This window comes from Macaca fascicularis, chromosome 14 (genome assembly GCF_037993035.2).
Source record: "Macaca fascicularis isolate 582-1 chromosome 14, T2T-MFA8v1.1".
In the NCBI taxonomy this organism is placed as follows: domain Eukaryota; kingdom Metazoa; phylum Chordata; class Mammalia; order Primates; family Cercopithecidae; genus Macaca; species Macaca fascicularis.
The window spans coordinates 15,220,880-15,236,881 of record NC_088388.1 but is presented as its reverse complement, the minus strand read 5'-3'; the positions used below and the strand labels follow the sequence as shown (position 1 = coordinate 15,236,881).

General features: G+C 40.2%; 1 protein-coding gene across 2 annotated transcripts in view; it reads right to left on the bottom strand.

The window, feature by feature from the left end:
• The window catches only part of LOC102117510 (olfactory receptor 5B12), a 64,144-nt gene extending 48,397 nt beyond the window's left edge, over positions 1 to 15,747 (bottom strand). For both annotated transcript variants that reach the window (XR_012423207.1, XM_045371884.3), the window contains exons 1-3: positions 15,263 to 15,747; positions 5,247 to 5,355; positions 2,501 to 2,563 (exon numbers count right to left, since the gene is read on the bottom strand). The gene's annotated coding sequence lies outside the window, so the exon portion shown is untranslated. The remainder of the gene's footprint in view (positions 1 to 2,500; positions 2,564 to 5,246; positions 5,356 to 15,262) is intronic.
• Positions 15,748 to 16,002: the final 255 nt, after the last annotated feature.

Below are 16,002 nucleotides of genomic sequence, written 5' to 3'. Positions count from 1 at the left end.
CCTGGAGACAGGCTTGTGTCCTCATTTGAGAGCACTCTTTCTCTCCTATTTTTGTTCCTCAACCTCAGGTGTTCACAGGCTTTCCCCACTCCTAGTAGCAGAGTGAGTGGGAGCAGGCTCAGAAGAAATGAGGGAGAAAATGTTAGAAGAGAGGAGGAAAAAGGAGAAAACAGGAATTAAAGGAGAAAGATGCTTCAACTCTGCTGGACTTTAGCTTACCTTGAAGAGTAACAGCAGCCATTCGATTGGTGACACAAAAAGAAGGGGATAAGGTAGCTTGTCATTTCTGGATGACCATTACACACACACGATGTGGCTAGTTTCATAAGAACTGGCTCAGTCAGCTTGGTACATTACTATCCAGTAATGTACCAATTGACTTTCCGACCAGTAGCACTTTCCATTATATTTATCCAGCCTTTTTGACTTTTCTTTTGACTTCTGACATGTGTGTATACTCTCTAATTTTAGCAGACACAGTATCCTGTAATCTATGACAGGCAGTGTTCTGATCTTACATATTTGGAAACAGAAGGATGTGGTGCCCCTCGAGGTCACATAACTACTTAACTGTAAAATCTGTACAATTCCAGAGCCTGATTTTTCAGCCTCAGCACTACTGACATTATGAGCTAGACAGTTCTTTGGTTCAGGGTGTGGTGGGCAAGAAGGAGTGCTGTCCTGTGCATTGTAAGATATTTAGCAGTTTCCCTGGCCTCTTTGTACTCATTAGATTCTAGTAACACCACTACCTCCCATTTGTAACAGTCAAAAATGTCTCCAGATGTTGCCAAATGTCCCCTGAAGGGTAACATTCCCCTGATTGAGAACTGCTGTTCTCAAGTTTATAAAAAACAGTGGTTCTAAAGTTTATAAAACTCTTTTTGCATTCACTTCTTAATTATTGCATGACTAGATAGATAGAGAGAGAGAGACAGCAGATATAGACATGAAGAAACTGAGGCTCAGTGAGGTGAAGCGACTGGTTTAAAGTCTAGAACTCTGGCCAAATACTGCTGCTTATTGGCAGAGGGATCCCAGGAAGGGATAACTGCTTGCTAAGTACTGTGGTCCTTTGACTAAAGAGATATTAACCCTCCCATATCGTAAACCAACCTTTTCCTAGACACAAGGTAGGATGAAAACCTGGAAAAACTCCAAGAATAAAATTCAGCTGACTTGGGGTGGATTCTGAATATTTTTCCAAAATATCTTCTCGAATGCTTATTAGATCAATTTCCTTGGTTAATATTGACCACAGGAGTCTATTCACTTAAGCTGTAGGTTCAGTTTTTAAAAGCCATTACACACCCCCCACACACCATATTGAACTGCCGCTGACTGCCATCTTCATCTATCAGCAATTAATCTTCAAGGTACTTCTTTCTGTGTTCCCTTGATGGGCAACCCTTTCTATTACGCATTGCAGTCTCTGTTAATAAATGTGTTGAGATCCAGTGCAGCAAGGAGAAATCTGGAGTCAGTGCCGAGAGAAAAGACCTCATTTACCCAGCACCAACCCTGGGAGGCTGCAAGGCCTGAATCCAAATCCTGCCACTGCCGCTGCTATATCTCCTCCCACTCAAGTCCTGCAAAACCCAGGCTTTTCTGCATGGGCCTAAAATAAATATCAGAAGGAGTCTTGAAAGAGAAAAAATATCTTTAAAATATCTAAGGTTGAATACTGAAATACCTAAGGTTGAAATATTAAGTCAAAAACTGAAAAAGCATTAAAATTTAAGAAATTATTATTGTTATAAAGAGATAAGGAGAAGTCTAAGCCATTAAGATAGCTTGGAAATAAAAAGTTCCATCAAAATTGCTTCTAAAGGGGTTTGAAGCATCACCCCCAATCATAACAGCCCTGTTTGGGGAGTTCTAAAGAAGATTCTCAATGGAATAAATTCCATAAGGGAAGAGACAAGGCCTATATTGTTTGTCAGTGTTTTGTGCATTATTATCCACTACCTACACTCGAGGCAGCCACACAGTAGACTCAACTATTTGTCAAGTGGATGAGTGAATTAGAATCTCAGCAGTTGAGTTAGAATAAGAGCTTTAATGCTTACTTGCTGTGGGACTGTAGGCAAGTCAATCTTCCTTTATAGACAGAAGATAAAGTAAGATAAAATATAAGAAAATTCAGCCAGTGTGTGACCTCTAGCAGGTGCTCCATAGAAGCTAATTAATCAATCTTTTTATTAAACTGTGCCCCAATCGTGTGAAGTTATTTCCCAGGTTTTGTTAACACCAGTTGGTAGCAACACCCCATCTAGCAATGACTATGGCAATGGCTGTCTAATTAAAGGTAACCCAGAATTACTTATGGGAAACTTCTGTCTCTATTCTTGTGAAATGTAGCAGAGGAGGTTGGGGGAAATTGAATGAAGAGTCTTTTTATATACCTACTTCCGAGCCTCTTTTTTTTTTTAGACGAACCCGTTATTTCTACCTACAGTGTGAAGAATACTGCTTTTTAAAAAGGTCGGGGAAAACATACCTATGTCCTTGGGAATTATGAGATCTCAATTCAGAACTGCTTCAACATTGGACTTTTTGAAGTCTGAAAAAGAAAAGAAAAGAAAAGAAAAGAAGAGCTGTTGGTCTCTGAGGACCTTGGATTTCAAATAGTAAAAGATTTCCTGAGGCTATGTGATAAAAGTGTAAAGGCAGTTCAGCTGCCGCTGCAGTTTGCTTGAGACTGTAAGTGAGCCATACCAAACTGTGTGAAAAGTCTGAGATCAGCTAGAAACTAGTGCCTATGTAGATCTGGGAGCCTCTGAAGGGGAGTTCCCTAAGGTCTCAATTCCAATCCAAGGCTCAGCAACATACAAACAAGCAATCAAAACACCACTTTCCTGAGGGAACTGAAACATTATTATGATATGGAGGCACCTCGAAGATCCCTTAGGGGACACAGGGGAGTCCTGGCTCTTCTAGTCACAGGCTAAGATTATTGATGAGCAAATCGTGTCAAAAAATGCTTTCAAAGGAGCTTGAGGATCCAGCCACTGCACACTCAGCCCACAGATTTCCTGTGATTATTGCAAGTTGGCCCTTTGGGGAGAAATTTTCAAAATGTCAGATTATAAATGATAAATTTTATCAGAATCTCCATTTTCCCAAACCCAGCTCTGTCTACAGAACTCAAAGTTTCAAAGAGCTCTGTGAATCAAAACATTTCCAGGAATTTTTTTCCCAATCAACCTGGTTTTAAATGAATTTTAACATGGTGCCTACAAGAAGCGAAGGATTTCTCTATTTCGGCTTCTGATAAATTTATATGTATATAATATATTTATATAAAATATAATATAGCTTCCTATGTTTCAAGCCCTTGGTTCAGTATATATTTGTATGTGTTATTTCACTTAATGTTCTTATAACTCTATGAGAAATATATTATCTTTTCAATTTACAGATGTGAAAACTTCTGTATATACCTAGCACTTAGATCTTTCTCTAATATTATTCTCTAATAAAAGAAACCAGGGCTCCTTCGAGAAAAGGCTGGTTCTAGCACTGGAGCCGGGATTATACCAGAGAAGCCTGGAGCATCTTGTAGTTCCAGAAAGTGAGGAAATGCTCAAGTCTGTCTGACCCAAATTCTATATATTTTTACACTGTGCTTTACTGCTTCTCTTGGGAATAAATGTGGAGAAGCAGAGATGTTCTCGGAATCTAGGAAACAATATTTCTCTTAAGTTCTCACAAATGCGTGTTCCACTACAGTCAGTTACAAAAGTAGAGCTTATTTACTCACTTTTTTCTTTGCTCTCATGAAAACATTTCCAAGAAAAAGCCCCCTGTTAGAAAAATTATTTTTAACAAAAGAAGACATATAAAGTGGCCAAGCAAGTGGAAAGCTAGGTGATAGGAGTCCAAGGATATTTTTGCACACTGGTGGAATTTTGTAGCATCTAATCACCTAACCCACATGTCCAACTCTGAAGACTTAGGTTTCTTCCTCATTATTTAGTTGACCAATATAACAACCAAGGAAAAAACTAGAGAAAGAAAGAGGGAAAAATGGCTGAAGACAGATAGAGAAAGCAAAGAAAAGAAGGAAGGAAGGGGAGGGAAGAGAAGAGGAAGAGAGGGAGAGGAAGAAGATGAGGAATGAAGAGAAAACTTCACCTGTAGGATCAAGACTCTAACAACTGAGACAATCTAGCCTATATATCTGGCTTTATAAAGTAATTTAGTACTCTCCTTTATCAGTGTTTAATATTCTAAAAAATTAAACAGATAAAAATGAAGACTATTAACATGGTGAAGTGAGGTGGTTCAGGGTTTTGGCAAGTAAGAGGCCTAGAATCAGCCACTTATGAATGGATAACAGATGAATCATTAATCTTTTTGAACCTCATCATTTTTTCATGGCACCAAATATATCCTCTTTCTTTTCCCTCCAAAGACTCTTAATTCCTGGGAAATACTTATGCTTTTCCACTTTGATGTCTCCAGCGTCTTCACTGTTTAGTCTCCTCACAAGATCAGTTTGACTCTTCACCTCCAAATAGTTACACCCTGGGGTTTTAGAAAAACTAAAAGGCAGAAAAGGGCCAATTCTGAATTTTTGATTAGTTCAAGGCCAGATACAAGGCTCTGTCCATCCATATTTGAGTTAATGCTGCCACCTTGAGGCCTTCCCAAGCTTTTCACCTGATGAGTCGTTCCCAGTGGTGGGGCTGGGAAAATGAAGACTTGTCTTCCTTGCCGCAATGATCAGTAAGTTCATACAGGAAAAATGCTTTGGAATTACAGGAAGAATCAAGAAACCACCCATCTGCTTAAAAGGTTAATTTCATGGCCACATAGAATGTTAGCACCTCTTAGGACCTTGGAGATCACCTAGATGTTAAGGTATACCAGGTACCACAGCCCACAGGTGACAATTACAGTCCTAGAGCCAAATGTACGGGTTCAAATCCCAGTCCTCCCTTCTAGCTCCTGGAGGGGCTCTTGCAAGTCACTTAGGTTCTCCATTCCTCTCTTTCTCATTATGGGACTGTTGAGAATTAAAGTTAATCAACATAAGGTACAAATAAACTTTGGAGATACTGGGGGTTTGGTTTCAGACTATTCCAATAAAATGAATATCACAATAGAGCAAGTCACGCAAATTTTTTGCTTCCTAGTGTATATAAAAAGCTATGTTTACATTATACTGGGTCTACTAGCATTATGTCCAAAAAATGTACATAATTTAAAATACTTTATTGCTAAAAAATGATGATGATCACCTGAGTCTTCAGTAAGTTGTAATTTTTTCTTTTGCTGGTGGGCAGCCTTGATGGCTGCTGACTCATCAGGATGATGCTTGCTGAAGGTTGGGGTGGCTGTGGCAATCTCCTAAAATAAAATAACAATGAAGATTGCTGCATCGATTGACTGACTTTCTTTTCTCTTTTTTTTTTTTTTGAGACAGAGTCTCTCTCTGTAGCCCAGACTGGAGGGCAGTGGTGTGATCTTGACTCACTGCAACCTCCACCTCCCAGGTTCAAGTGATTCTCATACCTTAGCCCCCTGAGTAGCTGGGATTACCGACACACGCCACCAGGCCTGGCTAGTTTTTGTATTTTTAGTAGAGACGGGGTTTCACCATGTTTGCTAGGCTGGTCTGGAACTCCTGACCTCAAGTGATCCACCCACTTCGGCCTCCCAAAGTGCTAGGATTACAAGCGTGAGCCATTGTGCCTGGTTGATTGACTTTCTTTCATGAAAAATTCCTCTTAGCATGAACTGTTGTTGATAGCATTTTATCTATAGTAGAACTTCTTTCAAAATTGTATTAAGTCCTCTCAAACCTTGTCAGTGCTTTATCAAATAACTTTATGGAATATTTGAAATCCTTTGTTGTCATTTCAACAACGTTTACAGCTTTTTCCCCCAGAGTAGATTCTATCTCAAGAAACCACTTTATTTTCTCATTCATAAGAAACAATTCCTCATCTGTTCAAGTTTTGTCATGAGATTGCAGCAATTCAGTTACATCTTCAGGCTTTACTTCTAATTCTAGTTCTCTTGCTATTTCCACCACATCCACAGTTACTCCCTCCACTGAGGTCTTGAACCCTTCAAAGTCATCCACGAGAGTTGAAATCAATTTCTTCCAAACTCTTGTTAATGTTAATAACATGAACTCATGAGTCACAAATGTTCTTAGTGGTATCTAGAATGGTGAATCCTTCCAGAGGTTTTCAATTGACTTCACCCAGATCCATCAGAGGAATCACAATCTATTGCAGTTATAGCCTTACAAAATGTATTTTCTAAACAATAAGACTTGAAAGTCAAAATTACTCCTTGAACCATGGGCTGCAAAATGGATATTGTATTACCAGGCATGAAAACCACATTAACCTCTTTGTCCATCTCCATAAAAGCTTTAGGTGACTAGGTACATTGTCAATGAGCAGTAATATGTTGAAAAAAAATTATTTTTTTCTAAGTAGTAGGTCTCAATAGTGAGTTTAAAATATTCAATAAACCATGCTATAATCTAGTCTTTTCCATTTATAGAGCACATGCAGAGTATATTTAGCATAATTCTTAAGGGTCTTAGAATTTGCAAAATGATAAATGAACATTGGCTTCAGTTTAAACTCACCAGCTTCATTAGCCCCTAACAACAGAGTCAGCCTGTTTGTGGAAGCTTTGAAGTCAGGCATCAATTTCTCCTTTCTAGCTATGAAAGTCCTAGATGGCATTTCTTTCAATATAACGGTGTTTTGTCTGCATTAACAATTTATTGTGAGGCTGGGCACGGTGGCTCATGCCTGTAATTCCAGTATTTTGGGATGCTGAGGTGGGTGGGTCACCTGAGGTTAGGAGTTGGAGACCAGCCTGGGCAACATGATGAAATCCTGTCCCTTTCAAAAAAAAAAAGCAAAAGGAGAAGAAAAATTAGCTGGGTATGATGGCTTACAACTGTAATCCCAGCTACTCAGGAGGCTGAGGCATGAGAATCACTTGAATCCGGGAGGCGAAGGCTTCAGTGAGCCAAGATCTCACCATGGCACTCCAGCCTGGGCGACAGAGGGAGACTCTATCTCAAAATATATATATATATATATATAGTTTAGTGTAGTGACTTCCATCAGTTATCTTAGCTAAATCTTCTGGATAACTTGGTGTAGTTTCTACATTAGCACTTGCTGCTTCACTTTGCACTTTTAGGTTCTAGAGATGGCTTCTTTTCTTAAACTTCATGAACCAACCTCTGCTAGTTTCCAATTTTTCTTCTGCAGCTTCCTTAACTTTCTCAGCCTTCACATAATTGAAGAGAGTTAGGGCCTTGCTCTATTAGGCTTTGACTTAAGGAAATGTTGTGGCTGGTTTGATCTTCTATCTAATATTTTCTCTGAATCAGCAATAAGGATATTTCACTTTATTATCATTCAGGTCTTTGCTGGAGTAGCACTTTTAATTTCCTTCAACAACCTTTTTATTTGCTTTCTCAACTGGGCCAATTGTTTGACACAAGAAGCCTAGCTTTTGCCCTGTCTCAGCTTTTGACATGCCTTCTTCACTGAGTTTAATCATTTCTAGCTTTTGATTTAAAGTGAGAGATATGCAACTCTTCCTTTCTATTGAACATTTCGACTCCATGTTAGGCTTATTAATTGGCCTAATTTCAATGCTTCATGACTTTCAGACTTATTTCTACCCATCAGTTTCTCAGAATTTTCTGAGTGTCTGCAGACTCCGCAGCCCCACTCAGGTAAATGTACTCTCTATGGATGTGTTTTCCTTCATCTCCTTTACCAAATCAAGGCCATCTAATATTAACTTTGCCACAATCTCTCCATCTAAATCCATCCTATCCTGCTCTGCCTTCCTACCTCAGAATTTCCCCCTCATCTGTAGCAGGCTGCCCCCTTCATCTATGCCACTGATCCATCTCTACTTACTTTGGTGAGACTGTACTGTGGCAATTACTCCTGTCCCTCCACCCTCCCTTACTCATTCCTACCCCATTTGTCCACAGACATTCTAAAGTTACCCATCCCTTCCCCCAAAATGCTCAAGAATCTTTCTCCCATCCTAATATACTCTTGTGCTATACGAGCATCCTTCCTTCTACCATCGAAATGATCAAAAGTGGTCCACAGCATCTTCCATTCTCTCCTAATCCACTGCATTGTAGCTTCAACTGTTTCTACTCCATTATGTTGAAATAATATTTTTTCTTTGGTTTATTTATATTATTTTTAATTGACAAATCATAGTTGTATTACATTTATGGAGTATGATGTGATGTTTTGATATGGATATACAATGTGGAGTAATTAAATCAAGCTAATATAGTCATCACCTCTTGACGTTTTTTTGTTTTTTATTTTTTAATTTTTTGAGATGGAGTCTCACTCTGTCGCCCAGGCTGGAGTGCAGTGTCGCGATCTCGGCTCACTGCAAGCTCCGCCTCCCAGATTCACGCCACTCTCAGGCCTTAGCCTCCCTAGTAGCTGGGACTACAGGCGCCTGCCACCACGCCCAGCCAATTTTTTGTATTTTTAGTAGAGACAGGGTTTCACCATGTTAGCCGAAATGGTCTCAATCCCTGACCTCATGATCCGCCCGTCTCGGCCTCCCAAAGTGCTGGGATTACAGGCGTGAGCCACCGTGCCAGGTTTGACATTATTTTGTGGTGATACATTTGAAATTTACTCTGTAAGTTATTTTGACATGTTATTATTGACTATAGTCACCCTGATGTGCCATAAATCTCAACACTTATTTCTCTTGTCTAGCTGAATCAAGATTCTTAAAGGTTGCTCCAAGACTAGCTTCACAGATGTGCAAAACAGTACAGTCGCACAAGACTCTGTGCTCAGAAAAGTCCCACCCTTGGAGACTAACATCTTGTGATTGGCATATTCAAATTATTTAAAATGTTATCTTTGAATTTGCATTTTGTAGGTAAAGTCCAATGGGACAATGGAGCAAACACAGAAAACTTGGAACCCCAGCTCGTGCATGGTCACACATTCTGCTGCCTCCCATTCTCCCCTCAATCCACTGCATTCAACACCGTTGATGACTGTTGCCTACAAGATGATGTCCCACTTCCCAAGCCTGACATTCAAAGCACTCTAACCCTGAATAGTTTTTCCAGTTTTTATTTCTCTTGATAGCCACCAAGCATCCTACTTTCTATCCACATAGACCCCAAAGTGACCATGCCTCAGTGTTTGGCACACCATGGATGCTCAATGAACGGGGTCCGTCCTTCACTCACCACACCATGTATGCTGTCCCCCTTTGATGTATTTCATGCTGTTACCTCAGTCTGGAATGCCCTAGTTTTATTTATTTTTTTAATCACTTTTACTTGTAGGTTCAAATTAATGCCATCTCCAAAGTGAAGTTTTTCTCTGATGTTTTAAACAATTATGTGTGTCCTATTTATAACTTTTTTTTTCAAAATGCCTTGTGTTATTTGCTCCTGTATATTATGTCTCCTTTTGTTTCTTTCCCCAGAACCCAATACTTTAGCTTCTCCCACTCCTATGTTCCTACCTATTACACAATCCTGTCCAGAAACTATCTTGTATGGACAAACTCATATTAGGGACTGAATGTGGGGGTCCTTCCTGGGCTGTACATTTTCTGAAGGCAGACTATGTCTTACTCATCTTAGGTTTCTTCTGGAACCTAGAACAGTGCCTTTTGACAGCAGGACCTACTGAATTATGCAAATCCCATCTGATTCTCTATTTAATAAATTGGAGAAGGCACAGGTGTATCAATTTAGGAGCCCACCTCAGGGAAATGTATTTGTCCTAAACAAGCTAGCTTTCAGATCACTAGATGTGATAGTTTAAAGTAGCACTGTATGCTTGCCATTATGAACAAACATGGAAAATTTGTAAACTGATAAACCCTGGGGCTATTTGCTAATGAAATTAGTTTAAACCGGTGTCTTGAAATATATCTTGCTCCCACTTTTGAAAAGGAAACCGTATCTGTCTGCTATGTTACAAAACACTTGCATATGTAAACACATGGAAGATGGAACACTCTTGTTCCTAAAGATAACTCTCATCTGGGCTCCTGCCTCCATATCATCTCTATCCTTTAGAATCTGGTTTAGTTATGTCACCTTACATCTCTTAAATCACCAATATCTGCATCTCTGTGGTCTCTGTCCAGTTACATCCAAAAATCACTTCTCAACTTTGATCATCTTTGGATCTAAACTTCTAACTCAACTTTCTTTTCCCTGAGTGAATGAATAAATGCTCAAAAACCAAAGGATATTTATGAAGGAACAGAACTAGTAAGTGGTAGAGCTGGGATGGAAACTCAAACCTGAAGTCAAGACCCACAACATAAAGTCTTCCCCACCTTTTAACTGCAACTCAACTACATCAGTCTCTAATAATTCATGTACCAAAAGACCACAATATTCCTGTCAGTGGGTTTGGTATTGGCTAACAGAGTACCATCCATCACCTAGCTGTTGATCAGAAGGCATATGGAATTATATCTTTGCCAAGCTGAATTATTTTACGTAATAGTGATAACAAAGACTTTCCTAGAAATTTCCCCTGGATTATAGTTAGACCTATGGCAGGCAGTGGAAAATCTTGGCCCTGGAAGACTCCTGAGCTCTTTTCTCATGGCTATGCTTCCTTGACCTGGGTGAGCTGTTTTCTATCTATGGGAAGTGGCTAACTGGATAGATTTCCTGTGCCATGGAAATTGTTCACTCTTGAGTATTACTTTGTCAATATGCTGCTGCAAAGGAAGATTATGAGCTCAAACTCAAGCACTTCTAATCAGCATTTTCAATTCCATCCGCTTTCATCCCGAGCCTTAAAAAAGATTTCTAAAATCATACAAAAACAACTAAAAGCCTGCTATGGTTTCTCGGTCTCCATGGAAATGCTAGGAATGGATGTTGTGTTGACTTCTTCACACATCTCTTGGACTATTTTGTTAATGCCTTTTATGTATGGTACTTGGAAGTTTACAAAGCCCTTTCTCACTTATTATCTCAGTTAATCCCCACAACAAACCCACATAGGAAGTATTATTACCCATGTTTAACATATTATGAAACCTAAATTTAGAGAAGATAAGTGGTTTAACCAAGGTTTACAAGTGGTAAATTCACTTACAGTTTGCAAGTGGTAAGTTCAACATTTAAATTTTGGTTTGTCTGATGCCATGGCTGCTACTCTTGCCACTATAACCAAAACTGTGTAGCCTAGAGTAGATCACTTTGGTGCCCTAGTGCCCTTGCTTGTCCCTTGAAAATTCACCTCATGGGTACTTTACATTGTTGATATACAGCCTAAAATAAAGCATCTCTGACAAGGAATTAACAAACTTTAGTTCTGTTTCTAAATCAAGTCACCTTGACCTATTCATATAATCGACAGCTTCTTCCACAGGTAAATGGAAATAATAATCCTTGCCCACTTTCTCCCTTCTGTTATCTCCTCTACTAATACTACCTTAGATGAAACACATTAAGCTTCATAGAGCTGGGAATATTATAAAACTTTGCAAATACATGGCTTACCACAAATTCAGCCTTGTGATTACCAGTAATGTGAAGACCTTTGTTATGATTTTCTTCCTTTTTTTTTTTTTTTTTTTGAGACGGAGTCTCGCCCTGTCCCCCAGGCTGAAGTGCAGTGGCGCGATCTCAGCTCACTGCAAGCTCCACCCACTTCCCGGGTTCGCGCCATTCTCCTGCCTCAGCCTCCCGAGTAGCTGGAACTACAGGCCCCCGCCACCACGCCCGCCTAGTTTTTTGTATTTTTTAGTAGAGACGGGGTTTCACTGTGTTAGCCAGGATGGTCTCGATCTCCTGACCTTGTGATCTGCCCGCCTCAGCCTCCCAAAGTGCTAGGATTACAGGCGTAAGCCACCGCGCCCAGCCGATTTTCTTCCTTTTAACCTTAACCCTCGATAACTTTACCCAACAAATGGCATCAGTTCCCCACTCCTATCTGTTGGCACTTACTGCTAGGTGCGCACTGCTGCTTCCTACTCAAAGTGCCTGTGACTTAGAAGAAGGGCTTTCTTTGGCCTCAGAGTACATGCAGCTTGAGTACAAGGAAGACACAGTGGGGTGTAAGGGTTGGTGGACCACCCCTTGTACTCTACAATGAATCCCAGAAGTTCTCTAAGTATTCAATTCCAACTTCCCAAGACAGTAACCTGTTCATTAATGCAAACTGATTTGGCCTCCTTGCCTTTTCTTTTTTGTTTGGTTTTTGGGTTTGTTTTGTTTCATTTTGTTTTGTTTTCAGGTGGAGTCTCGCTCTGTTGCCCAGGCTGAAGTGCAGTGGTGCTAGCTTGGCTCACTGCAACCTCAGCCTCCCGAGTTCAAGTGATTCCTCTGCCTCAGCCTCCCGAGTAGCTGGGACTGCAGGCCACGTGCCACCACGCCCGGCTAATTTTTTGTATTTTAGTAGAGATGGGGTTTTACTGTGTTGGTCAAGATGGTCTCGATCTCCTGACCTCGTGATCTGCCCGCCTCAGCCTCCCAAAGTGCTGGGACTACAGGCGTGAGCCACCGCACCTGGCCCCTCCTTGCCTTTTCTTTCTCACTTCTGTCTCTCCTACCTGTACATCTAGAGATCACCTCCTAGATAGACTACACATGTCCTAGTCTCAGCGTCCACTTCTAGAAAAACCCCAAACTGTGAGACAATCCAGGATAAGTAGTAGCTTCACCAGGTAGTTTGTGTAAGGGACTGAGTGACAATTCCCCCCACCCTGTCTTTCTTTTCCTCACAGAGAGTGTGTTATACGGCCCATCTTGCCTCCTTTACTGAAAGCTCTGAAAATTTCACCTTGCCCAACTCACAAATTCTCTTATATATCCTGTAACTTTCTTAAGTCCTACTTTTCCTCCCTTTCAAAATTTTCAGCTTGTCTTAGGAAAATCTCCAAGTTCTTCATTTTATTTTTGAGACTCCAATATTTTCTAACTCGTGTCTGAAAATGCAAGAGCACCTAGAGACAGAAAGTCATATTTTCTAAGTATTACTGAACATAATGAAAATAACCACCTCCAACCTCCAAAGCACTGAAAAGTGTCCTTAAGGTCCCCCTCTCAGAATCACTATAAATGTCTTCTTTTTCCTCCTTAACTTCATATAAACCCAACTTTCTTTAAGTAGCACCTTTCAGGATGTAATGGGCTGAATGTATGTGTCATTCCAAAATATGTTGAAGGCCTAACCCCAATGTGGAAGTAAAGAGGTAATTAGGATTAAATGAAATCGTAAGTGTTGGGGCCTTGATCCGTTAAGATTGGTGTCCTTACAAGAAGAGACACCAGATCTCTTGTGGTCTCTCTGTCTCTCTCCTTCTCTTTGTCCCCTCTTTTCACCCTGTGAGGACAAAGCAAGAAGGCAGCTATCTGCACGCCAAGAAAAGAGCCCTCAATGAAGTCCAAACTTGCAGACCTTAATCTGAGACTTCTCATCTCCAGATCTGTGCGAAAATAAATTTCTGCAGTTTAAGACACCCAATTTATGGTATTTTGTTATGGCAGCTGTGCAGACTAAGACACAAGATAAATGTAAATTTATTTATCTTATAATTGTCTAATTTTTCTTTCTTTTTTGTTTGCAAGTGGGATATCAGGATGTTTTAAAACTATTTTTCACTATAAAGAGTATTGCAGTAATATCAAATATGTAATAGTTCTCTCTGGGTGATAATTAAACAAAGTAGCATGAATACCACGATTTCCAAAACAATTTTAAATCTCAAGAGGATGACAACACCCTCCCAACCTTTTTCTTCACCTTTGTAATAGTGACAGATACTGCAAAATCGGACAGGAGCAAGAAGTTTGTACTCTAAATATACAAGCTATCCACAGGATGACTTCACTTTAAACTATGGAGTTTCACTGTGCTCTGGTGTAAAAAGCATCAAGAATTGATCAAACACTATTTTTGTGTATTAGTTTTCCATGACGACACACAATATATGTTCTATACCAACACTGAGTTTATTTGTTCAATGTAAACAAAAAAAGAGAGTTTATTTGCTCACATACTTTCCTAGTCTATGATTAAGATGCTGCTATGGTAGAACTGAGTGGCTCAAAAAAAGAAAACACAGCCTCTCCATTACTCGGTTCTATGTTCCTCTGTGCTGGCCTCTTTCTCAGACAGCCTCCCCCTAAGTGATGATAAAAATATTTATCAGCAACAATGGGTTTTTATTATCACACAACTGGAATTCCAAAGACTGGGAATGTTCTTTCTGAATAAATCTAGTAAAGGTCACTGGCTTTGCTGGGTGTCACGTGTCTATCCCTGATCCAATCACCTTCCTTCAGAAAAGCAAAGGAATTTTATTGGTCAGACCTGGGACTGTACCCATTTCTGAGGCTGAGGTTAAAGTCAGCCTCGCCTAAACACGTGGACCAAGAATAGGAGATGCAGTTCTTTGTGGAGAAACTAGACTATAGGGGAAAACAGCTGAGAAATTTACTCCCCTTTCATTTCACGTTCCATCCTCAATTATATCCAATATTATTCAACACAGCATATACAAGTTCAAAAACATTAAAATCCAAAATCAAATTCTGTAAGTTAAAGTTTAGAGAAAGTAAAGTCTTTCTGATTTATTGGTCTGTTCATTTTCAGCTTTAGGAGTTTTTCCAGTAACACCTGTGATCTGAGATATCTCTCACTAGAATTGAGGTACTTAACCCAGGAAAAATGTTATTCCCATAATACAGTATTTATTGTGATTTAATGATATCCAAAATAGGAAGGGAAGATGGATGGCTCTCAATAGGATGCCAGGAAGTCTGTGCAATTGTCCAGAATCCATGGTCTATGAACTTAAACAGAGTGAGGAGACTTCCCCCCATGGAAAATCAATTCAGGCACTATACACTGACTATATCTAGGGTAGGAGAATGTCCTACATAAACTGTCTCCTTTCTTATAAATTTGAGACACCACTGCCTTCTGGCAAAGTTATAAATGTGCAACAAGTACAACCCAAGCACCAGCTTTTACCTGAGATTTCTTTCTTTTTATCCTGTGGATCCCAGTAGATTTCCATTTCCCCACCGAGCTCTGTGTTCCCAGCACTGACGTGCTGCACTGATAGTAAGTTTTACCTGGTAACACAACCTCCACAATATTTTGGGGACAGGCAGTCTCTTTTTCAGTGTCATATTTCAGTGGCTGCCACCACTGCCTTATTGAGGACCTGCTTATGCCTAAGACACTCCCCTATAAAGGAAGTTGCTACTCTTTCTCACCTTGATTTCAGCTGGAAGATCTTTTCCAGACTGCCAAGCCGAAGCGGCTTTTGATGTTTCTCAGCGGTGCGCCCCTAGGGGCTCAGAAGAGCAGTGCCTCTGCTGCATGTTCCTCAGGACACCAGCATTTCCGGGCTCTCCTCTGCCTTTGGGTTCTGTAAAGTTCTTAGACATGATCCCTCAGGATACTGACAATGCCTACTTGCTTACCTTCTACATTACCTTGAAACTCAGAAACTCCAGTATTTTCACCTTTTTTTTTTTTTTTTTTTTTTTTTGAGACGGAGTGTCGCTCTGCCGCCCAGGCTGGAGTGCAATGGCCGGATACGAATTCTTCACATCTCCTCCACAAAGCTTTCGGGAAACTGAGTCCTGCTTCTAACTTTGGAAGTAATTCAGTCTGGTTTAAGCCAAGCTGCGGAATCCATTCCCCCAGCAAAAATTACTGGTATGTGACCTAAGCTAGACCAGTCAGGATGAATCCCGGAACTTTTCCTTGCAAATGCTCGATAAAAGCACTCTTGCTCCCCCTACTGGTTGTGAAAAAAGAAGCATGCGCTGGCAGCCATACTCCAAGAAGAGTGCATGATAGAACTCGGATGGAAAAATAATTGTCTTTATCAAAGTATCACCTTGGAAGAGACTAGATTTACTTCAAAGAAAAACTGACCAAACTAATTGAGGGACTCCCCTTTGAGAACAGAGTGCCAACTCTAGAGCATATTCCTTTCTATATGTTT